The sequence below is a fragment of the Peromyscus eremicus genome, chromosome 5 (assembly GCF_949786415.1).
Source record: "Peromyscus eremicus chromosome 5, PerEre_H2_v1, whole genome shotgun sequence".
Taxonomy (NCBI): Eukaryota; Metazoa; Chordata; class Mammalia; order Rodentia; family Cricetidae; genus Peromyscus; species Peromyscus eremicus.
Genome location: NC_081420.1, coordinates 27,535,718 through 27,559,492, shown reverse-complemented (window position 1 = coordinate 27,559,492; position 23,775 = coordinate 27,535,718). Strand labels below are relative to the sequence as shown.

General features: G+C 39.8%; 1 protein-coding gene and 1 non-coding gene across 6 annotated transcripts in view; both read left to right on the top strand.

Moving 5' to 3' along the window:
• Fars2 (phenylalanyl-tRNA synthetase 2, mitochondrial) overlaps window positions 1-23,775 on the top strand; it is a 453,987-nt gene that overhangs the window by 52,874 nt on the left and 377,338 nt on the right. Inside the window, exons 1-2 of one of the 5 annotated variants that reach the window (XM_059263163.1) lie at window positions 13,041-13,140; window positions 14,087-14,147. The exons of the other annotated variants lie outside the window; for them this stretch is intronic. The gene's annotated coding sequence lies outside the window, so the exon portion shown is untranslated. Of the gene's footprint in view, window positions 1-13,040; window positions 13,141-14,086; window positions 14,148-23,775 lie in introns of those variants that run through there. 5 annotated transcript variants of the gene reach the window in all.
• On the top strand, window positions 16,980-17,082 carry LOC131912181 (U6 spliceosomal RNA). The gene has a single exon (XR_009379578.1). It is a non-coding gene; the product is annotated as a U6 spliceosomal RNA (small nuclear RNA).

Genomic DNA, 23,775 nt, shown 5'->3' with positions numbered 1-23,775 from the left:
GCAGGTGTTGGTATATGTTATCACAGTGGCCATGAACAAAATGGTTGTCTTGTTTATGAACATACCATCTATATGATGACAAGTTCCAGTGTATAGTTGTTAAGTACCAGAATGGAGAATAATACACAAATGACCAGCATTTGCAGTATTTGTTATAGGTATTGATGGGCAAATTACTAAGAAAATAATCAGTGTCTTAGAATAGGGACTCAATAAAAAAGTATTGAAATTTATTAAAAGTGTGAAAACATTTTTAATGTTCTTAAGAGAGATTGTAAAAGCATGTACTTTTAATCATCAACTGGCAGAGATGGAGGAAAAAGAAAGCCTCATAAATGCCATGCTTGTGAAGAACTGGAAAGTTCCTTTCCTTATATTATTGGTGGTCAGTCTTTGTGTAAAGTTGTTTGGCAGTACATGGTGACAATTTGAAATACACATTTATCTGTGTGACAGTTCCCTACTTCCTTCCTGACTCTACCATGCAGGCCACAGCCCATAGGAGGCTGGTTCATATTGTTCAGTTCAGCACCATTTCCTTGGCCTGTCTGTGCGATGTGTGCTCTGCATCCCTTTCCTCTGATGTTGTAACTCTCGGGAGCTGGGGTTGGTTGTAGCCTTGGGTATAAGAAAACCGCATCTTGTTATGGCTCTTATGTGACTCAGTAGATGAAGGCTAACCCAGGTGGCTGCTATGGTACTCTTTTGCTGGGCCTTATATAGGAGAATGGGGATGGTTTCTCCCACTCAGTCTCTAGCAGGGACGGGCTGGATGGGCCTGTACTTCCTCCTCCTCATTGCTCACCATCTTTGTTGAAGCTCCAGTTCCCAGGGCAACAGGCTTGACTCTGTTGTCCACATGGGGCCCTAAAGCTTATTCACAAAGCGGCAAGATTGGTACCTCCTTCAGTTACACTTAACAGGCATGTGGGGGTACATAATGGTTGTGTTGTGGATCACACTGGCAACATTTATAATCTGTTTATATATAGTTTATATTAATTTACTATTGTTTTGCAATGACTTCAGATTCTCTTCAATCAATCCAAGTAATTAGTGCAGTTATTCCCAGTTTTCAGCTCAACCCTGCATTAAGGGCATGGCAGACGTTAATTATTGAGTTGATGTGTAGAAATCCTGATCATGGTAAATCAGCCTAGACTGTTTATAAATGAAGCTGGAAGTAGCTGCTTCTTAGCTGTAATTCTTTATGCTGGCATGATATCTCACTTACCAAATTCCAGGGAAGTCATTCCTGTATATCTCTTTCTGAATTAACTCTATTTTCTTAAAATAAATTAATAAGAAAAAAGCAGTTCACAAATTTAATCTTTCATTTTTTTTAAAGGACACTCTGCTAGTAATATTACACATTCTGTTTTTAAGTAATCTTGATTGCTAGTTCAGTTTATGAAGAATAGAAATAAAGAAAAACCTGACGTTGTAGATTATGAGGGAATTTCCTTTGGTTTTACAGTGACCTCCTGGATAACTGCATACCACACTCTGAGTTTATTTTTCCTCCTGTCTCCTTTCTCATCCTCCCTCCTTAAGTAACTAGACTATATAACCAGGAATTCAGGGGAATGGATAGCTAAGTCCCTACTACCACTTGCTTTGAGTTGAGTCCCCTGGCATTGATAGTGACCTTTGCTTTTCTGAAATAGCATATTGGCCATTGGCTCATACTACTGACCCAATAGCTTTGGGGAAATTTTACCTCTCTCAGAGATCATAATAAGAAATAAAGAATTCTTGAAATTCATGATATTGTTTTAGATCACTTTAAAATAACCTCTTTAGTAGATCTTAAATAACTAAATGAATACCCTTTGTTTTTGTTAAAGGAGATGTCTATTTTTACTGGGTTCTAATACAGGGTAGCATTCATAATTGGCTTCCAGATTCTTTATATTATCTTTTCACCCTTCTTTTTCTCAACATGAAAAAGTATTTTAATTTTAACCAAAGACTGGTTTGTCTTGATTCTCATCACTTTTGTGTCCTCAAATTCACTATGGACCACGTTTGAAAATAACCACCTAGGACATACGTTCTTTTTTAAATTATTAATTAATTAATTAGTTTTTTGCATTCCAATTACAGTTTCCCCTCCCTCCCCTCTTCCCAGTCTCTTCAACCTCCCCTTTCCTCCTCTCCATCCAGTCCTCCTTTCTCTTCAGAAAGGGGCAGGCTTTCTGTATATATTAGCCAGCCATGGCATACCAAGTTGCAGTAAGTCTAGGCATCTCCTCTCCTGTTAAGGCTGGATGAGGCTACTCAGTAGGAAGGAAGGGCTCCCAAAGCAGGTAGCAGAATCAGAGATAGCCCCTGCTCCCACTGTTAGGAGTCCCACAGGAAGACCAAGTTACACAAGTGTAACATGTGCAGAGGACCTAGGTGAGTCCCATGCAAGCTGTCTGGTTGGCAGTTCAGTTTCTGTGAGCCCCTATGAGCCCAGGTTAGTTGATTGTGTGGGTTTTCTTGTGGTGTAGGGCATACATTCTTTAAGAACACTCTTTTCTATGAATTTCTGGCATGGAAGATATGAAGATATAGGACCTTTTCTTCCCCTCTTAAAAAACAAATAGGGCCTTGAATTTGTTTTTCCACTTCCAGTGTTGTAGCCATGGAAGATAAATAGTTTGAGTAAGGAGCCCCAGGCTCTGGCTCACATCTGCTCCTAGGACTCTCTCAAAACAATGGACTTACCTTCTTCCATATTTTCAGTTGATCTCCTTGTCTGTAGTGTTTTTGAAATATCAAAGTGCCACATATTTTCATTATTGTGTCTTTATAGTGAAGTAAAGGATTGAATATGGTGGAAGTGTATTTTTGTTGTCCTAGCATCTCCTACTCTTCCTCTGTTGGCTTTTAAAAATTAAAAAAAAAAACAATATTGAAATAGCTTCTTGCATGCTCCAGGCTGGCCTTGAAATGGTCATGTAGCCTAGGATGACCTAGAACTTTGGATCCTTCTTCCTCACCTTACTAATGCTGGGATTACAGCTGTGTGTCATCATGCCTAGTATATATGGTGCTGGGCATCAAATTCAGTCCTAAGTTCATGCTAGGTGAGTACTCTACCAACTGAGCCATGTTCATACCCTCTCTGTTGGCTTTCGAGGTATACAGAATTCTTTTGAGACATGTCGAGTTAAGAAGAGTCCTTTCTAAGAAGATCCATTCTGAAGAACAACATCCTCAGTTGGTAAATTGTAACACAACCTATACACCCAAGGCTCTGGGAACATTACAAAGGGGGGATGGAAAGATTATGAGAGCCAAAGGACTGCCACATTTCATGAGATAGCATCTTATATATGACAGAGAGTTACACCCATAAAGTATGGTTGCCTAAACACCTCTACAATGACATTGGTTGACTCCCAGTGTGGATATGGGAAATTTCATAATGCCCTGTAAGGACGCTTACTTACTGGGCCAAGGTCACCTGATGTGGCCACGAGGAATGAAACCAGGCTGGGGTTGGAAGGGCCAAAGTAAAACTGAGGCTGTAACAGTTTAACTGAGAACAATCAGACTTTTTATACTTTCATCAGAAACCGAATTTAATGTCAGTTTCCAGGATCAATACAGTTGTAGTGGCTGGGATACAGTGACATTTGCAAACTATACAGGAAACAGAAGATTAATGTCTAACGCCAATTGTCCTGTCAAGATTCTAGGTTTTCTTGACTTTCAGAGGAATGTACAGAGAAACACAAAGCAGCCTGTATTATTCAAGGTTCTTTAGAGTCACAGAACTTATGGAATGAATATCTGTCTGCCTGCCTGCCTGCCTGCTTATGTAGCTATCTACCTATCTATCTATACACATACATATAGACAGACAGACTGACATACAAATTTCCATATAGATATGGGAATTTATTGGAGTGACTTATAGGCTGCAGTCCAACAATGGCTAGCATTGATTGGGAAGTGCAAGAATCGTAGTTGCTTAGTCCCATGAGGCTGGGTGACCCAGCTGGTCTTTTGTATGTGCTGGAATCCCAAAGAAGTAGGCTCCCTAGTGAAGGGATGGATGTGCTGACAAGGTGAGGGCAAGTAGGTGAAGACTGAACAAACCCTTCCTTCTTTCATTGTCCTTATACAGGCTTCCAGCAGAAGGTGTGGCCCAGATTAAAGATATTTCTTCCCACCTCAAGATCTGGATCAAAAATGTGTGTCTTCTAGCCTTAAGATCTGGATCTCAAGTGTGCCCTCCATTTCTGGATTGTAGTACATTTCAGATATAGTCTGAATGCTTTGCTGCCTGAAGGAGTACATTGGTCTCTCAGGAACTGGAAGGCACATTGTGTCCCAGGAGCCATGGACTCTAACCTGGAACACTATGCCTCTCCAGGCCAACTCTGTGGTTTCCTTCAAGGCCTCACCCTAAGATGAAGACCTACAAGCAATTAATAGCTACTGAAAAAAAAGGGAGAATCAGTCTTCTCCTGTGTTAGTTACGATTTCTATTGCTTTGATGAAATACCGTGACCAAAAATCAAGTTGAGGAAGAAAGGGTTTATTTGGCTTACATTTCCATGTCACAATTCATTGTTGAAGGAAGCTAGGACAGGAACTCAAACAAAGCAGGAACCTGGAAGCAGGAGCTGATGCAGAGACCATGGAGGGTGCTGCTTCCTGGCTTGCTCCTTCATGGCTTGTTCAGCCTGCTTTCTTATAGAAACCAGGACCACGAGCCTAGGGGTCACTCCACCTAGAACGGGCTGGGCCCTCCCCATGAATAGCACAGCTGGATTTAGGTTCCCTCCTTTCATATAACTCTAGATTGCATCAAGTTGACATAAAACTGTCCAGCACAATCCTGATAGGCTTATTCATTCTTAAGCACATATACACATGAGCAATACTAAATGGACCCAGTAGGATGTATTTATATATGTGAATATAAACACACACACGTAGCAATAATTAAGTCATGAAATTGAATGGGAGTGGATGGAGGATCTGGATGTGAGATCTTATGGGATGAAAATGATGCAAATACTGTAATCACCTATGAAATTCTCAATCAAGTAGTAAAAGAAATGTTAAAAAGAACCACCCATTTAACCTGTTCCACTGTAGCCTATGGAATTAAAAATCTCAGTTGTGAACCTGCCAGTTATGGCAAAATTTAGCATTGCATGTTTTCTGGGTTTTGTTCTACACTGCCCATCTTTTCCTGGACCTGTCTCTAGATGTGACCATGTATGCCTTCTCCAGTCTGCCTTTCCTGTTTGAAGGCATCCTGGAGCAGTTCACCACCTGAGTGTCCTGCTTGAGAACTTTGTCTCTTTCCCTTTCTGATGCAGTCCTTCCTCTGATGGGTACTTACACAGTTCAGAAACTCCTCTGTTTCGGTTAGTCGATATGCAGTCCTCTGGTGAACATCATTTTTGCGGAAAAATGCATAGCTAACAGTCTACTTAGGAATAGTTCATCAGGGTGGGTCTTGTAATTTTAGTGAGTTTCTCTCACTGTTGATAATGGTTGAAATGGGAAGTGAATTTTCCAGTAGGTGGATTGACTGTGCTTACTGCTGTGCTATGGTAGATATGCCTTCCAGCTGTCTTTTTTTTTTTTTTTTTTTTTTTTTTCTTCCCGAGATAGGGTTTCTCAGTGTAGTTTTGGTGCCTGTTCTGGATTTTGCTCTGTAGACCAGGCTGGCCTTGAACTCACAGAGATCCTCCTGGCTCTGCCTCCCAAGTGCTGGGATTAAAGGCGTGCACCACCACTGCCCAGCTCAGCTGTCTTTTTCATAATGCTTGTGACGCAAAATGTTTGTCTCCCATCTACCAATTGTTTACCTCTTTGCCTATGTTGTGACAGTTCTGACACTGCCTGGTGTTTGTGTAGACCACACAGGCAAATATTCTTTCGGACTTAATTTGGTCAAGCACTGACTGATCGTGTAGATTTTTGTCTTTAGTTTTTTCAAAAAATATTTCTTTTATCTTTTGAGATTATAATTACATCATTTCCCCCTTCCCTTTTCTTCCTCCAAACCTTCCCATATACTCCTCTTTGCTTTTATTCAAATTAGTGGCCTCTTTTGGCATGATTTGTCATGTTGAATTACATAAGATACAACCTCCTCAGTCTGTATAAAGGTCTTTGTATGTATATTTTTAGGACCTTTGCTATTGGATAAGGAATTGATGTGCTCTTCCTAGGGAATACCATTTCTTCGTAGCATTCCTTTAGTGCCTGTAGTTCTTTGTGTAGGGTTGTGAAGGTCCTCTGGGCTTTCCCCCATTTAATGTCTTGGCTTTATTTTGTTTATTGAGACATGGGCTCACTACAGAATGTGCTTGAACTATTGATCCTCTTGTTTTTGCCTCCAGAGTGCCAGGATCCTGGTGTCTGCCGTCCTGTTTGGCTAGAAGTTATATATTGTGCTGCTTCTGTCCTAGTAGCTCCTTTTGCCTCAGTATTATGTATGTCCTGAAGTCGGAAGATGTTTTATGTTTGGTTGCAGGGGCATTTAAGATCACTGTGTATGTGTGAAACCTTCCTTACAGGGTAATGGGGCAAATGTCTACTGCTCTTTAATTTCACTCAACTCTTGGGAGGAACATTATTCATATTAGGAAAACAATAGGAATCTTATGGAAGATAAAACTCATCAGCAAATGCCATCAGTCAAATTTCATAATCCTTTGAATTATTGCAAAGTCTATTTTTCAATATATATATATGTATATGTATATTATTCTATTCTGATGGGTAGCAGATTTGAGTAGTCATAATATGCATGCATTTGAGTGCACTATGCTCTAAAGGATGTAAGTGTTGCTGTGATCCGGTCGATAGTAACTTGGTAATTCTTGATTATCCAGTATATATTTTTTCAATCTTATTTCTCATAGAATATTTCCAAGCTTATACTTAGGTAAGCTTTGTTTTAAAAATTAAATTTTCTCTTATTTTGCTTGGTTGTTTTCATTTTAGCATTGCTTTCTTCACAGAGTTTTTGCCTGAATAAGGGGTTGCAGTTTTGAAGTGCTGTGTAGATGAAAGAGTAAACCAGAGCTAGAGATCACATCTCTGGGGTCACTCACATAGCCTCCCCAATGTCTGGCTAGCCAGGTTATGCCACTTAGGATTCTCTGGTCACAGGAGAGGGCTCAAATTATAGTGTTCTGTGGGTGGCTTGCCCATTTGACATCTTTGACAATGTAAAGGAACTTATTAGACATCTTGTTCACATTCACCTGTAGTTTCCATGTAATGTTAGGACTAATAGTCAATAGTCAAAGGTTAGTAAGGACATGTAAGAAGACCTGAAATAGCTATCCAGGACTCACTCCAATTGGGACTGCAACTTGGGTCACTTAGCATTGAGTCTAAAAATTAGGGTGAAATTAACATGAACAGAATTGGATCTGATACAAGGTGTAGAAATATTGTAATCGTTAAGGTGAATGCCTGAAAGTATTTGTTGCATCATAGGAAGTATAGGCAACCTCTTTTATAGTCACTAGTTTTTAAAGGGATTGGTACCCTCTATATAGCATGATATTACCAAGGTATAATTTATAAGAAAATTCTGGTGAAGATATATTCATGTTTAGTAAATATTATCTTCAATTTGGTATTCAATGTCACTACATTCATTTAGTTTTCATGGAGTTTCTGTGATTGATTATTGTCAGGGTTTTACTGTGTTGCCCAACCTGGCTTTGAACTCTGAAATAGACCTCCTCCTCCTCCTCCTTGTTCCATTATATTTATTTATTTTGTGTGCATGTGTGTATGTGTGGCTGTACATGTGCTGCCTGAGGAGGTCAGAGGACAAGTGGTGACAGTATGTTTTCTCCTGGGGAATCAAGTTCTGATTCTTGGCATGGTGGCAAACACCTTTACCCACTGAGCCATCTCACCAGTTCTGATCTGTGCTTTTCAGATAGGAAACTATAGGTCTTAGTGGTAACAGGATTCACTGAGTGACAGGTGTGCAGCCAGCTCTCTGGAAATAGAAGAAAGTGTTAAACTACCCACACTGCAGGATTGTTACATGTCTTCATTTGAATGACTTCACAGAAGCATTGCACAAATGCATGGCTTTTATGTCTTCTTAATTTGAAGGACTTCATGGGAGCACTTTATTAATGCATGGCTCTATTTCAGCTGGCAGTGGATTGATATCAATGTATGAAATGTTGGGAGTCAATAGAAAGAAGTGGATGATTATAAAGAAGACAGAGCAGAACTTTAGAAAGGCTAAATGAAAACGTGCTGTTAAGAAACTGTCAAATTTATAAATGTCCTTTGAAGATGCTGTCCTAGCAATTTGGGCTGATTTCATAATTGATAATATACTGAAATAACCAATCTACTCAGGTCAAGACCAGTTGCTTTATTTAAAATTGTGCTCACTCAAACCATCTGAATTTCAGTGGATTTGATAGTATAAACTTGTTATGTTATGGATTCAAATAGGAGAAACATAAAACAGGGGAAATCTTCTGTTTTTCAGCCCCACTTGTCATTATAGTGCATTTAATATTGTGCCCAAGGGGTTACTGATGATCGTGGAAGTACAGATAGAACCACAATCTGCAGTGGGCGTTAGAATCCAGACATGCGATGATCAGTTTCAGGGATAGAGAAGATGTAAAATTTGTTTTTATTCACGAAAACAGATGTGGTTAGCGGAGTTAACTCTTAGGTTTATATATGGGCCATACCTTGAATGTTCTTTTAGAGCTGAGCAGATAGATCAGTGGGGAAAGTGCTTGCACTAGGACCCAGGTTCCTGTCCTTAGTACCCACATTAAATGTCAGGTGTGATGGCATACATCTTTAGTCCCAGAGCTAGTAAGAGGAGATGGGAGGCTTTGAGAGGTTCTCTGGCCAGCCAGTGTATCCTAAATGGCAAGCTCAGACCCTGCCTGAAAAAATAAGGTGGAGAAAAAGCTTCGGCTTTCACATGTGCCTACATAGGAAAAATGTACATGTGCACACGCGCGCACAGACACACACACACACACACACACACACACACACACACACAGAGAGGGAGAGAGAGAGAGATTGATTGATTGATTGATTGATTGATTTGTGTGGTCATTAACCTCTATAAAGTACACCATTGCTGTGGAATAATCCTTTTGTACACTGTAAAGATTTGTTACTTGAATTGGTTTAATAAATCACTGATTGGCCAGTAGCCTGGCAGGAAGTATAGGTGGAGTGACCAAACTATGGATGATGAGTAGGAGAAGGGCAGAGTCAGGAGTTGCCAGTAGGCGCAGAGGCAGCAGGAGATGAACGTGCCATGCTAATAAAGGTACCGCCATGTGGCAGAGTGTAAATAAGGAATATAGGTTAACTTAAAATGTAAAAGCCTGAGCTGTTGGCTGAGCATTTACAATTAATATAAGCCTCGGAGTGGTTACTAGTAAACAAGCGGTTGGGACAAGAAACTTCTGTTTACACACTATTACACCATTTTGCTTTCTGAATTGTCTTTGGATTTTTCATCTTCAAATACCTTTTACTGATTTGTTTGAGTTATATCAGAGAAATCAGAAAGCAAAGTAAAAGAGCTGACAAATTAAATGATGTGCAGCATTTTGGCCGTGGTTGAGATGGGTAAGCTGCAGAAAGGCTTGTATGTGGAATTCACCCATGGTGTGTGAGCTGTATTTCTGGATGCTGCCTGTTTGCTCTCATCTCTCTTGCTTTAGCTGGAGCATGCTGTTGTCTCTGGTTCAAAATGATTGATCTGCAGATACAATCAGAATATAAAATAATGAATGGAAAAGTTGAAGTTTGTTTTTACTCTTGCTGACCATCATTTCAAGTTGAGGTTTTCTAGGCTAGATTGTGTCTAAAGAAGGTCTTGCTTGCTAGGGAACTAGCCCTCTACTGAGGATTTGTGTATATGGAGCAGAGGTTAGTGTCTTTCTGAATCACTACCTCTGAGTATGTCTGGTTCTTTACACACTTTTTTTGGAAAGGTTTATTTGTGTTTCTGTGCTCTTTAGCTTGTGTTATTCAACTAGACCCTTGATAAGTCAGAGAAGGCCCAACTGTCCCTAGCCAGTCCATCCTTTAGCTGGGTTAGACCAAGAGCATGTCCTGTCATCATCTGTACTGACTTTGAATTCTGCTGAGGCTGATCTTGTCCTGTATCTTCCTCTTTGTTTTGGACTCTTTAGGCTTGACTCATTGAATACAAGGTTGGAGCCTCACCTCTTACCTCTTCCATGAATGTCTTCCAGGCATTCTCTGTATGTGCCCCATCTCTAGGATACTGCCTGGTTGTTAATCACATCTTCTTAGAAATGCACTTATAGGTTTTAGCAACACTGCTGCCCTACAGACACAGGCATTTGATGTCAGATCTGATCATTTAAGTAACAGGAATTTTTGCATAGTAACATTTATTTTTGAGTTGTCTATGTCATTTCGCATAGTTTTATTTTATAAAAAGTACCTGGCAGTGTAGAGGTAAACATAGGTTCCTCACATAAGTTCTTATGAGGAGCATTGGAACATGGCTCACACACACTATTAGAAGGAGGCCTATCTGGTACTGTCTCTTAGGTGAACTCTTCCTCTAACATTTTCCATTTGGTCCTCTCTGTTAAAAGTTAAAATATATGAACATCTTGATATGTGTGATATAATGTGGTGATACATTGTGTACCCTAATAACATTTGCCTGAAGATGAGAGGACAGAATAAGCCACTAGATTAAACATAGAAGCCAGGCAGTGGTGGTACACACCTTTAATCCCAGCACTTGAGATCTCATGCCTTTGCTTGGGAAGCACACTCACCTTTAATTTCAGGAAGTGATGACTGGGTGGAGAAAGGTATGTAAGGCATGACGCGAGAGGGACTAGAGGCTGAGGAGTCCTAAAGGTAAGAAAGAGGAGGTGGTTTGTTCCTTTGTCTCTCTGATCTTTCAGCATTTACCCCAGTATCAGGCTCTGTTTTTTTTTTATTTATTTTATTTTTTTTATTATAAGACCTTTAGAAATTCAAACAATATTTTGGAAGCTGTCCTCACACCCTTAGGTTTTAGTCTGTCCTAAAAATGCTTCTGTGTATATGTAAACATGCATGTACAGTAAACCTTTCATAGAGTTACTCATTTTAACAAAGTATTTGAAGAAACCTGCACATCATCAGTAGAAAAAGAGAGTCAGTGTTTTGGCCCTTTTAGATGGTAAGCTGGATCTGTCCTTATTGCTGTATAACTATTGGATGCAATTTAGAAAGATGCTAAGTGGTGTGTTAAGATTTGTTTAAAAATTCAGTATGAGGATGTGTGGATGTCCATATATATGTATGTGCACATATGAAGTACACGGGAGGACATATAGTGGACAGTGTGAACTTACCATTTAAAATTTTCTTATTTGAGTTTTATTTCCATACATTGTGTTATGTGTGAAATATGTGAGAATAATTTATTTTGTAGCCTTGGCTGGCCTCAAATTCATAGAGACCTGCCTGACTCTGCCTCCCAATTGTAAGTGCTAGGATTAAAGGAACATACTGTTAGGCCTGACAAGATGAATTTTTTTATGTATTTATAAGACAGAATTAAAATCCACATGACTGTCATTGTAATCCTGGAAGATAAGATAACGCATATGAAGATCTTCTACAGTCCTAGTACCCAATGATGTTCGGAACGTGGCTGTGGTCATGGTGATTGTGATGACAAGATTTTACCCTAAACAAACCCTAGAGTCAGAAATTGTGACTTCCATCCTGCATGATATGTTAGTAATCTTAAAGAATACAGCATAAAGTAGGAGATATTTAACAGTTCTTGTGCATAGTTTTTCTTGGTTCTCTGTAATATTTTATTACTGTTTTTAAAGGTAAAATAATTATAAATCACTTAACATTAAGGAAACTAGTCAAAAAGGTTATATTGCCAAGAAATGAAAAAGAATGCATCTAGCCAGTGTTGGTATTCTTGACAGGTAACTCCTGTTTCCCTCTGGTTTTGTGGAACCTTGGTCAATGCTGCCTATGTCTTATGGGCATATTAGCTCAGAAGCAAAGGGTTTTGTATATATATTGATTAGGGTCTGGTCCTACCTTTTGGTGATTTCATCTGATGATCTATCTGATGACTTATGTGAAGCTAATAGAAGTGAACATGGTTTGTCAGGCCAGTCGTCATCTGTTAACATTTGTTCTTGAGAGCTAGGTTTCCTAGACATATGTACCCATGCCCTGCAGAGCTATAGCCCTGAGTTCCTATTTTTAAATCCATGTCCAAACTTCAGGAATTTTCATTGTTTTCAGTGGTTAATCTATTGCAAAGACTTTGTCTGCTTCATGTGTGTCTCCCTCTGATCTTTTGTGATCTGTTAGACAGCTTAGGCCTGACTGAGACATAAATGATCTTCTGAGACCTGGCAATAAGAAGCAAGTTCTGTGCCAGGTGAAGAAAAGCCACAATTAACACTATACAAGTACTTTGTGTTTCTCCTTCAATGTTGGAAGCCTTATGCATGAATAGACTGCATTTATAATGCTATTAATAGATGTGTTTTTATTCTTTTTGTCTTGTACTTATGTGCTGATGTTATTTTTGACCAGTATTGACATCTACAATTATTTTAATTAAGTGCACAGATGTCATTCACATAGAAACTGTTGAGTGCTTATTTTGAACAAATATTCTTAGTTTGAAACTAACATGTTTTTGAACAACTACTAATTGGTTATAATGTAAACTATTGTCACTGCTGTTAGGTGAAACCAAATTATCTTGAGTTGTTTAGCATGTGAAATTTTTTGTAGAAGTTGTATGAGTAATGATGAAACAGCTGATAATACTTTGCAAAGAGGAAAGTGAAAAATGGCTAATATTTTCTCTGCAGTACAATCAGCTTTAATGTAGTCACAGTGCACAGTAAATGTTTCAGATAGCAGATACCTGTACTTACCTTTTTCTTCTTCCGGGCATTTGTTTGACTTTTTGTAAATAAGGAAGAGATGAGAATAGATTTTATTGTTGGGACCTTGCGACTTCAGAGGTGCTGGCCATTTGCTTGATGCCTTTCTGGAGGTTGGAAGAAGTAAAGAACTACTTCTTTAGCCCAGAGATCTTGTCCGGCCTTGCAGAACAACTGCAGAGGTGTACAGGTAAATGATTTGATTTCAGCTGTTTCCCCTCTTAACATTTTAGTCTTATTTATGCAATACTTTCTTTTGTGTTGGGGTGATTAAAATAAATCCAAAGCTACGATTGCTTTTTTGGTACAAATACTCTGAGAATAGACAATAATCTTAGCTGTAAGTTCAGGGTCATAAAAACTGAGAAACACAACCTCTTTCTCTGGAAGAGCAAAGACATTGTGGTCTTATTATTTTAAAATCTCAAGGCGCTATCATGCCTGAGTAATTGGAAATAGTGGGAGTTTTAAAAAGTTGTTAGGGTGGCAGCCACCATTTGGGATGTTCAGAGAGTACAAGAGAAAAGATAAGGAAACAAGCCTTTGCTTTCCTAGACTTTCTCATCTCTCTGACACAATACCCAAAGAAAGGACTGCTGGGACCGGTGGTGGAGAAGGTGTGGCTCTGAGAACAAGAAGTGGAAGAATTCTTTCATGGTGCTGCAAGAACACAATGCAGACACTAGGGAACGACAGAGTCTGGTATCTATCTTTCAAGGTGCGCCCTTAGTGACCCACTTCTGTTAGCTACATCACATGTGCTAAAGGTGGGGGAAACCTCCCCAGAAGCCCCATCAGCTCAGAACCAAGTGTTCAAGCACAGGTGTTTGTGGGTGACCTTTTATATTTAAGCTATTAAAGCTCCCATTGTTTCTACTCTTTTCTTTTTCTTTTTCTTTTGTTTTTTTTTTGAGACAGGGTTTCTCTGTGTAGTTTTGGTTCCTGTGCTGGATCTCACTCCGTAGACCAGGCTGGCCTCGAACTCACAGATCCGCCTGCCCCTGCCTCCTGAGTGCTTGGATTAAAGGCATGCACCACCACCGCCCGGCCCATTGTTTCTTATATGTTTACTTAACACACTGTTTGGTTACAATGACTATGCTCACTACCTGGCTTTATTTATTTATTTTTTTTAGCATATAGCATATCAACTGTTTTGGATCGGAGATAAAGTCACCTATTTGTTGGAACATCAAAGTGTGTGTGTGTGTGTGTGTGTGTGTGTGTGTGTGTGTGTGTGTGTGTGTGTATTTGGGAACCTTGATAGATACAGCTTTTAGTATTCAAAGCGTGTAATAGGAATGGGAAGCCATTTATTTAACATTATTTGTTAACTGTACATCCTGTTATTGTGTAATAGCTAACCCAAGCTTAGGAGCCTTACATAGCACCTACTTACTGTTCCATAGTTTCTGCAGATGTCCAGCTATATCTCACTGGGTTTGCTCTTCAGGAGTTTGCAAGGCTGAATTCAAGGTGTCATTTGGGCTGTATGCTTACCCAGAACTTAGGTTCCCTACCCAAACTCAAATCAAGGTAGGCAGAATTCGAGTTCTTTGGGGATCTGGAAATTCTGCACCATTAACTGTGCATAACTAAGAGGAGCTTCTAGAGCTGATGATGTAATCAGTTGGTAGAATGCTTGTCCCATATGCATCATAAAACTGACTGTGGAGATTCACTAGTAATCTTAATACTCCAAAAGAAGAAACAGGAGGATCAGGAATTCAAGCTCATTCTTGGTTGGTTATACACTAAATTCCAGACCAGCGTAGGCTATAGGAGATTCTCAAAGTGAAGAAGCTAAAACAACAACCCTCCCTCAGCTTCCATGTAGCCAGCTGTCACAAAGCCCATGTCATCCCAGCAGGAGCTAGCTTTGCAGAGAAAATTCAAGCCATGTTTTAGCACAAATCCTGGCTCCTGTCCTTTTGCTGCCATCATATGCTGTCCTCTTTTCCACTCACCACCCAGCCCTGAAAAAGATGACCCCAATTTAATATACAGAAGTTAGACACTTGATTTCTCTGTTCCTAGAGAACTAACGCAGTATAACATTCCTAGTTATAAATGCATATTTTCATGCCTAAGACTTATGTAACACAAATGGATTTTTAAAAACATTAAATTGTGTTAAATGGAAAGTTGGACAATTTTGCAAACAAGTTATTTTTTAGCACAAATTCTGCTTCTGTCAGCAGGAGTACTAGCTCTAATCACTGAAATAAATTGTCAGTGCAGTTTTAAGTAAGGGTTCACTGGTAAGCATTTTGTAAAGGATAGAATAGGAGTGCATGAAGTAGATTTGGGCATTGTCCTGCGTTTTCTTCCTTGTGAGACCCTGCCTACCTTCTCCTAATAGATGAGACTGCAGTTTGAGCCACAGTTTTCGGGATGTTACCGTACTGGTTTTGGCTTTGTGTTTTAGTGGTGTTTTTTAAGGTTCCTGCCTAGTCACTTGTTCCTTGGGCAGTCTTTAGTTACCTTAGTCTTTCTTGGTGTTGGGGATATGTATACCCTTTTCTTCCTCCTCCCTTAGCACACTAAGTTGATCAGCTTAGGGCCCTTGTCCTCTTGACTGTTGGTGACAACATTCACATACTTTGTTATATCCACTTTTGTCTCAGATTGTGTACTTACTAGTATCAGCACATTTTCATAATTCCACTAGTTTTAACCAACTAATGTAAATGTGTCACCTTCACATCATTGTGCAAGTTAACATTGCTTGTCAATGTGGAGCTCTTGATGATTGAGCTTCCATGGGATGATGCGGTAGTATGTGTTTCTTCATCAACTAAGGCATGGGTGGCCTAGGTTAGCCCATAAAAGTTATTTGAGGGTGATCTTTCAGTGTTTGGAAGTACTGGCTGCACAAAGTCAGTCTGTACAGCATAGACTGGCTTGCATTCTAAACTAAATCAGATCTTTTCTGGATCTTATTCTCTTCTTTTTTAAGATGACCAAATTTGACTTAGGATCTTTTTGTTGTTGTTTGAGTTAGGCTCTCATGTAGGCCAGGCTGACTTCAAACTCAGAAGCAGCTGAGCATGGCCTTGGCCTCCTGATCCTCCTCTCCATATCCTCCAAGTGTTTGAATTACAGGTATATATACCATGCCTGGCTTGTCATAGGATCTTTTGTTTTTTAATTGTTTGAGAATTTCTTAAATTTGTATAGTACATTTTGATCGTTCTCTCAGTCTCTCTTTTTAAATAATTTTGAGAATTTCATGCAATATATTTTAGCTCTAACCTATCCCTTTAACTTCTCCCTGGTTCTCTACCCCACTTCATATCCTCTTAAAAAATTAATTAATGGTTCCTCAACTTCCATTTGTGCTGTCCATATACTTCTGGGTTTGGGTCTGTACACTCCTGTGTACCATAGTGCATGAAGTTTTTGCTAGAGCGATAAAATACAAGAAGAATATAAAGGGGATGCATATAGGAAAAGAAGACACCTAAGTATCATTATCTGCAGATGATATGACTCTATACAGAAAATATACTAAAGTCTGCACCGGAAACTTCTTACACTGGTAGACATGTTCAGCATAGTTGCTCTGTCTCTTTTTCCTTTCTTTTAACCACAGGTGATAGGTAGCTTCTCTGTACCTGCGAAGAAAACTGATTTTCCCATCCCAGCATCCATTAGTTGCCAATAGCTGGATCCCTAGCTGGGCTGAGATGTCGTGAGTCCCTCCCATATTCGTGCTAGGACTTTGGTGCTTATCATGTTCAAGTCTTGTAGGTGCAGTCATAGCCACTGTTGAGTTCATGTGTGCAATGCCACTGTTACAGCCAGAGAAGACTATTTTGCTCAGCCTCCCGCTGCCTCTGGCTCTTACAGTCTTTCTGTCCTCTCTTCCATCATGATCCCTGAGCCTTATTGAGGAAAGAGTTGGAGATGTGACATGGTTGTCACATTTAGAGTGGAGCTTTCCACCACTCTCTTATTCTCTGCATCTTGAAAAATTGTGGTTCTGTGTATTAATTGCCATCTCTTGTACAAAGAAGCTTCTTTGTCTCGCTTCAGCAGCACATATACTAAAATTGGAATGATACAGAGAAGGTTAGCATGGCCCCTGCGCAAGTATGACACACAAATTCATGAAGCATTCCATATTTTTTTTTAACAAAAAAAAAAAAGCTTCTTTGTCCAGGGATGAGAGATGGACTATTCTTTGGGTATAAAGATAAGAACTTAAGGAGAAATTTATTACTATGTCTGTTTAGCAGAATAGTAGTGTAGATTCCTGTAGGACCTATAACCTAGCTAGCCATGGGTTTTTGGCCCATTTAACAGCACCAGACATAAGTTCTGTCTTGTGGAGTGACTCTGAAGTCTAAGAAGAAGTGGTTGGTTACTCCCATAATATTTGTACTGCTGTTGCAGCACTTGGGGTAGCTCGCAGAGCTGGTCATTATTGTAGCTCACTGAGTTCACTGCTGGGTGAGACTGTTAATATTTTTTTTCTTCAGGCAGCACACATAGCGCCTTCCAGCACTATGAAAGCTAGCCAATAGGGAGGGATGAAGCTTCCCTCTTTGTACCAGTTATTTTATGGAACTATTGGAGGAATATTGCTGTTATTTCTTGGAAAGTCTGGTAGAATTCTTCATTGAAGCCACCTGGCCCTGGGCCTTTTTAAAATTACTGCCTTTATTGTTATGGGTCTGTTTAAGGTACTTAACATTGTTAGGTCATCTGCATCTAGAAATCTTTCTTTTTTTTTTTTTTTTCTTTTTTTTTTTTTTTAGATTTTCAATTATAGTGGAATATAAAATTTTAAAGTATGTCCTTATGATTTTCTGAATTTTCTCAGTGTTGTAATGTCTTCCTTTCACTCTCATTAATTTGGGTCTTTTCTCTTTTTCTTTTGGTTATTTTGGCAAAAGTTTTGTCAATCTTGTGAATCCTCGCAAACAACTAACCTATATATTTTTTGTTTCATTTTATTAGTTTTTCAGTCCTGATTTTGATTCTCTCTTCCCATCTACTGTTTTTGAGTCTTATTTTCTAAGCCATGCAAGGTGCATGTTTAGTTTATTAATTTGAGTTCTCTCAAATATTTTGATGTTGATACTTAGTCCTATTAACTTTCCTCTCAGGACTACCTTCATTGTGTCCCATAGATTTTGGTATGTTTTGTTTTAATTTGTATTGAATCCTAGGAATTTTTAATAATCCTTGATATCTCCCTTGACCCAATTATCATTTAGTATAAGTGTGTTGTTCAGTTTCTATGAGTTTGTGTACTTACTTTAGTTTCTATTGCTATTGATATCCAGCTTTATTATTATGATCAGGTAGAATGCAGGATGTTATTTCATTTTCCCATATTTGTTGAGAATTGTTTTATGTCCTAAAATGTGGTTGATTTTGGAGAATACGAGCTGTTGATAAAACCTTATATTCTTAGCCTGGCGGTGGCAGTGCACATCTTTAATCACAGCACTTGGGAGGCAGAGGCAGGCAGATCTCTGAGTTCGAGGCCAACCTGGTCTACAAAGTAAGTTCCAGGAAAGCAAAGACTAAACAGAGAAACTCTGTCTTGAAAAACAACAACAACAGCAACAACAACAAGCCAACAAAACAAAACAGACTGTGTATTTTTTATGTTTAGGTGAAATGTTCTGTAGATGCCTGTTAGGTCCATTTGATTAATGGTATCATTTAACTCCAGTGTTTGTCTCTTCAGTTTTTTTTTGCAGATGACTTGTCTGTTGGTGAGAGTGGGGTATTGAAGTCACCCACTATCAGTGCATTGGGAGTTTATGTCCAGTAGATTTTTTTTTAATGAAATTGGATACACATGTTCTCAACATGTGTATGTTGATAATTGTGATAGCTTCTTGGTAGATTGTTCATTTGATAAATCAAGTAACCTGCCTTATCTCTATTCACATCCTTGTCCTGAAACTGAGCATCGTTCTTTTTGGTGTCATCTGAACAATCAATGATTGTATTGTTTTATTTTCCCAGCCCAGTACATATGAGATGCTGTAACTGTTAATGTTTTGACTTTCTCCTACTGGAGAAATTGAGAGAAACTTACTGTAGATTAAAAGTTATGACATGCTCTAGCTCACTGTGTAGTGAAAGTGAAAGGAGGTGAAAAAGTAGAGCTATACTAAAGTATCCTTAAGCTGTACCGCATCATAGGCTTGTGTATGCCCAGGATGTGGGTGGCTAAATGTGGCAGGGACTCTGTGGATGGAAGGACAAGCTCTCCTAGGAGCTAGTATCACATGGACCTATCTGAGGAGTGACCTGTGGGAGAAAGGCCATTCTGTCTTACAGAAACTCAAGTCTCTGTGGTGGGTATATACTTTAAGTTTTACAGGTTAAAACTTCTAACAGTGAAATTACTCCTCTAGTTTCTTTAAGGAATAAAAAGCTATTTGTTAGCTCAAATACTCAAGACACTTGGAATTGGCCCTTGTTCATTCTAGTGGTTGGAACAATCCTTGTTCAGATCTGAAGTGTGCTGTGGTTCTTTGCTGTGTCCTTCCATGCTCAGTTTCAAAGTATGTGGTCAACCAAATGCATGTATGTATTTCAGCCCACTTAATGTCACAGAAGTCACTGTGTCTGATGTGGCATTTCAAAGCAGGTAGCCTTCAGGTCTAAGTTTATGTAAGTCTAAAGAGTGAATTGGAAACACCACTGTGGTTATGTGTAGGAACTGGCCACTGCTGTGGACTGATGCCTCGCCCTCTGCCACAGTGTTTGACACCATTGCTGTGCAGGAGTGGGTTTGCGGACATAGACGTGGGAAGTGACCTAACAGATGCATACCCTAGACCTGGAAATGGGTTGTGGGTGTTTGGCCCTGCGATAGATTTCTAATTCCATTTTCTCATACATGGGGGCTACTAGCTGCGTACTCTTACTTATGGGCTCCCACAGTTACCACTTGAATGTGCCTCAGCTTTCTAGTTTGCTGACAGTGGAGGCTGTTGAGAATGTGATCCGGTGTTAGAGCCAGAACCAAATCACTACTTTATTACAGGACCCATTACTCCAAATGATAAGCTCTGCTCATCAGCCAGAAGCACAGAACGAAGGGTGAGCAGACTTGGCCTGGGTAGCTGAAGTTTATCCTTGATCCAAAATACTATGATCTGAGTTTCATAGTTGCATCTGGAGTTTAGATTCTTGCCAGTCCAACCTTGGCTGTGTAGCTTCAGCATCTCATTCTTCCCTCCCTGCAAAGAGGGTCTTGCTATATTTGACCCAAGCTAGCCTTGAACTCATGGCAGTCTTCTTGCCTCAACTTCCTGAGTGCTATTACATTACAAGTGTGAGTTACCTTGTCCAGCTTCTAGAAAATAGTAGTGGTCTTGAATTAGGATGATATATATGAATTACATGGTTAGTGACTCAGCCGGAGGTGACTGTAAGGAAATAACTGCCTTTTGTGCTCTTGATTCTTTGCTGCAGAGGGGAACAATCTCTTTGCAGGCTACTCTTGTGATAGTGAAATATATCAAGGACTGCTAGGCCTGCATATTGTGTGAGGCTCATTGGCTGATGGGCCTTGGGATTAGGTGCAGCTTGAGTCTCCGTTGGAAAGTAGTAGGAAGGTGGAACTTTTATTCTCTGGTGTTTAGAGGTGAGGCTTTTGTAACAAGATTGGGGTTAGACAAGGTCATCAGGGTGGAATTGGTGAAATTATTAAGGCCACTCCATGTAGTTAAAAGGGAGGTTTATTTTGTGGGGTAATTTACAAGTGAAGGGATAGGCTGAAGGGTCCGGGAAAGGTGCAGTCCGGCGGTATTCTCTGGAGAACTCTGCTCGGTCTACCTTCAGCATCCAGGGTCCAGGAACCAAGAGAGCCCGTGAATCCGGATCTTGGGTCTTCAGTGTCCTCTCTCTGCCTTGCCTTGTAGGCGTGACCGTTACCGAAGCCTCAGTGGGGGTTGGAACTTCCAGGTCAAAACTGGAATGGCTACCCACTACATGGAATCCAGTTATTAATCCCAGTGGTTTATAAGACGCAGGTTCAGAAGAGACAGGTACTCCTGCTGTAATGACAACTTGCGTTACCTCAGGACTTCTCAATGAGAAGATTGTCTTCAAGTTCTAACCTTGATTCTGTAGGATTGTGAATACAATAACCTGTTGAACTTCAGGTGTTTCTTCCAGCAACACACCTGGACTCAGCAGAGTGTGTTTGTGTGGATGTTCCCTCCCTCTCAGTAAATTAAATTAGAGAAGCATTTTAAGCCGGACGGTGGTGGCGCACGCCTTTAGTCCCAGCATGCGGGAGGCAGAGGCAGGAGGATCTCTGTGAGTTCCAAGCTAGGCTGGGCTACAGAGTGAGTTCCAGGACAGGTACCAAAGCTATGCAGAGAAACCCTGTCTTGAAAAACAAAAACAAAAACAAAAACAAAAAAGAAAGAAAGAAAAGCATTTTGATTACAGAGAAAGGTAACTGAAGCTGGAGCTCCTGGAAGTGGGGCTTTCCTACTCATTCCTTGACACACACACACACACACACACACACACACACACACACACACGCACGTGCACATGTACAATGAGGCCATGTCCTTCTCCTGCAGAATAGGGCAGTGGGGATGTACAGAGGAAGAATTTCAGCTCAGTGTTTGGATTGTGTTTTTGAGAGCAGCAGACAGTTCAGTTCAGTGGCATAGGAAAGAGGCTTGAACTTTAAGAATGTTCCTTTTCTTTGTTCTCTTACTTTATCCTGAGATATTTTAACATGATATTAATTATCTCCACAGCTCATATTATGTTATACTAAAGAATCTGAATTTCAAATGAGTGTCAAAGTCAGAAAATAAGCCTGTAATCTTTCATAGGCAGTTAAAAAGAAACCGGACTTCTTGGTTTTGAAGCATTTTATCATAGAGAATAGAGACTCCCCCCCCCCCCCCCCGAAATGTTTTGTCACTAAAATAACTGGAAAAATCTCATTAAAAGACACCTTGGGGTGCTGGAAATGGCTTCATGGCTTGGTGGTGTGAAACTGTGGCCTCTAGACCAGCACTGCCTTCAGCTCCCATGCACCCTAATTCTGATGTCCTGGAAAGTCAGCCATCTGTGAAGTCAAGATATGAAGCCAGCTGTTGGGTAGTGTTGGTAACACTTGGTATTTTACACCTGTAATGCACACTAGGAGCCCGAGAAGGGAAGCTTATTCTGAGTTTGAGGCCAGCCTGGGCTGCATTAGTAAAAACTTTCTTCTAGCTCTATGTGTGTTATTCACAGAGTCCTGAAGAAGGAGGAGGTGTGATGTTGTTCCTTTCCGAGGCCCATGGTACACATGTGTAGGAATTCCTAATTATCGCCAGCGATAATATTCTTGTATATGTATTCACACTGCTTTCGCCATTGTAGCCTCTGTTTTTTGTGAAATGGAAGTTTCTGAAGTAAATCTTCTGTGTTGTCATTTTCCTGTCACTTTGCACTGCCTGAGCTACTGTCACAGTGTTCTAGGATTTGAAATACAAGCATATAGGTAGGAGTCTTACACTTGAATACACCATGGTACTTTTGGTACAACCCAGTACCTACTATTTATCCTGTTAATATTTTATTGAAGGGTTTCAAGCATACAGACTGGGCTGAAACAGCGTCATGGTGCATTTCTATAAAGCCCCACGTGCATTCTTCAGTAAACATGGTATTATACATACTTTGCCATCCATCCACTTTCCCCCTTTCCATCTATATACCCATCTTTCTTTTCCTGAGGGGGATTTTCAGAGTGAGTCGCTGACTTTCTCTTAAATGCAGACAAGTACCTAACTGGAGCTCCTAGTCATATATGACTATGATTCGTTCTCACAAATTCTACATACAGTGAAATGCACAGGTAATTGGTATATTATCCATCACTTTGTGGCAAATATTTGCACCTGTAAAATTCAAATCTATCAAGATATTAAACATCATTGTCAATTTTTTTTCTTTTCTTTTCTTTTTTTTTTTTTTGGGTTTTTCGAGACAGGGTTTCTCTGTGTAGCTTTGGAGCCTTTCCTGGAACTCACTCTGTAGCCCAGGCTGGTCTCGAACTCACAGAGATCCGCCTGCCTCTACTTCCTGAGTGCTGGGATTAAAGGCGTGCGCCACCACCCGCCTGGCCATCATTGTCAATGTTAAGAAATGCCTTCTGGCCCTTTCCAGTTACTCATTACCAGTGCCTGCCAGAGGAGTGTATTGGTGTAATTTTTTCACCAAAGATTGTTTTTTCTTTTACGTTAATTACATAAAGAGACTGAGACAGTATATATGATCTGTGACTCTCATGTGATTGCACAAAATAGCCTTAGATCCTTTTAATGATCAATCATTGTCAATAGGAAAAGCTTATAGTTTCTAATAGCTTATAGTTTCTATTTTCATGAGACCTAAATTTTAGTTGACCTCAGAATCTGTCCTGAGGGTTTTTAGAGTAGTGACTGCCCACTCTCTCAGTATCTGTTTAGGAACATTGGTGAAACCATGCTTACAGCTGCTGCTGCTGCTGCTGGTGGTGGTGGTGGTCTTGGAACAGGTACTGATCTACACAGAATAATTTATTAAGTGTTATATAAAGTATTATATTTAAATTTCCTGGGGGAACATAGCTGTAATGTAAAGCGATTCTTCTGATGCAATTCATTGATAACAATTTCTGTGTGTGTCCTATTCTCTGTGGCCTCCTCTTTTGGTGGGAACTGAGGACTTAAGATGTTAGTATTATTTGCTTTTAAGTCGTTTTTATGTGCTGTTTCCTCACCTGAGAGTTTGTTTACAGTTGCCTCAATGTAGAAAAAATAGATGGTTCTTTCAATTTTTATTTCACTTT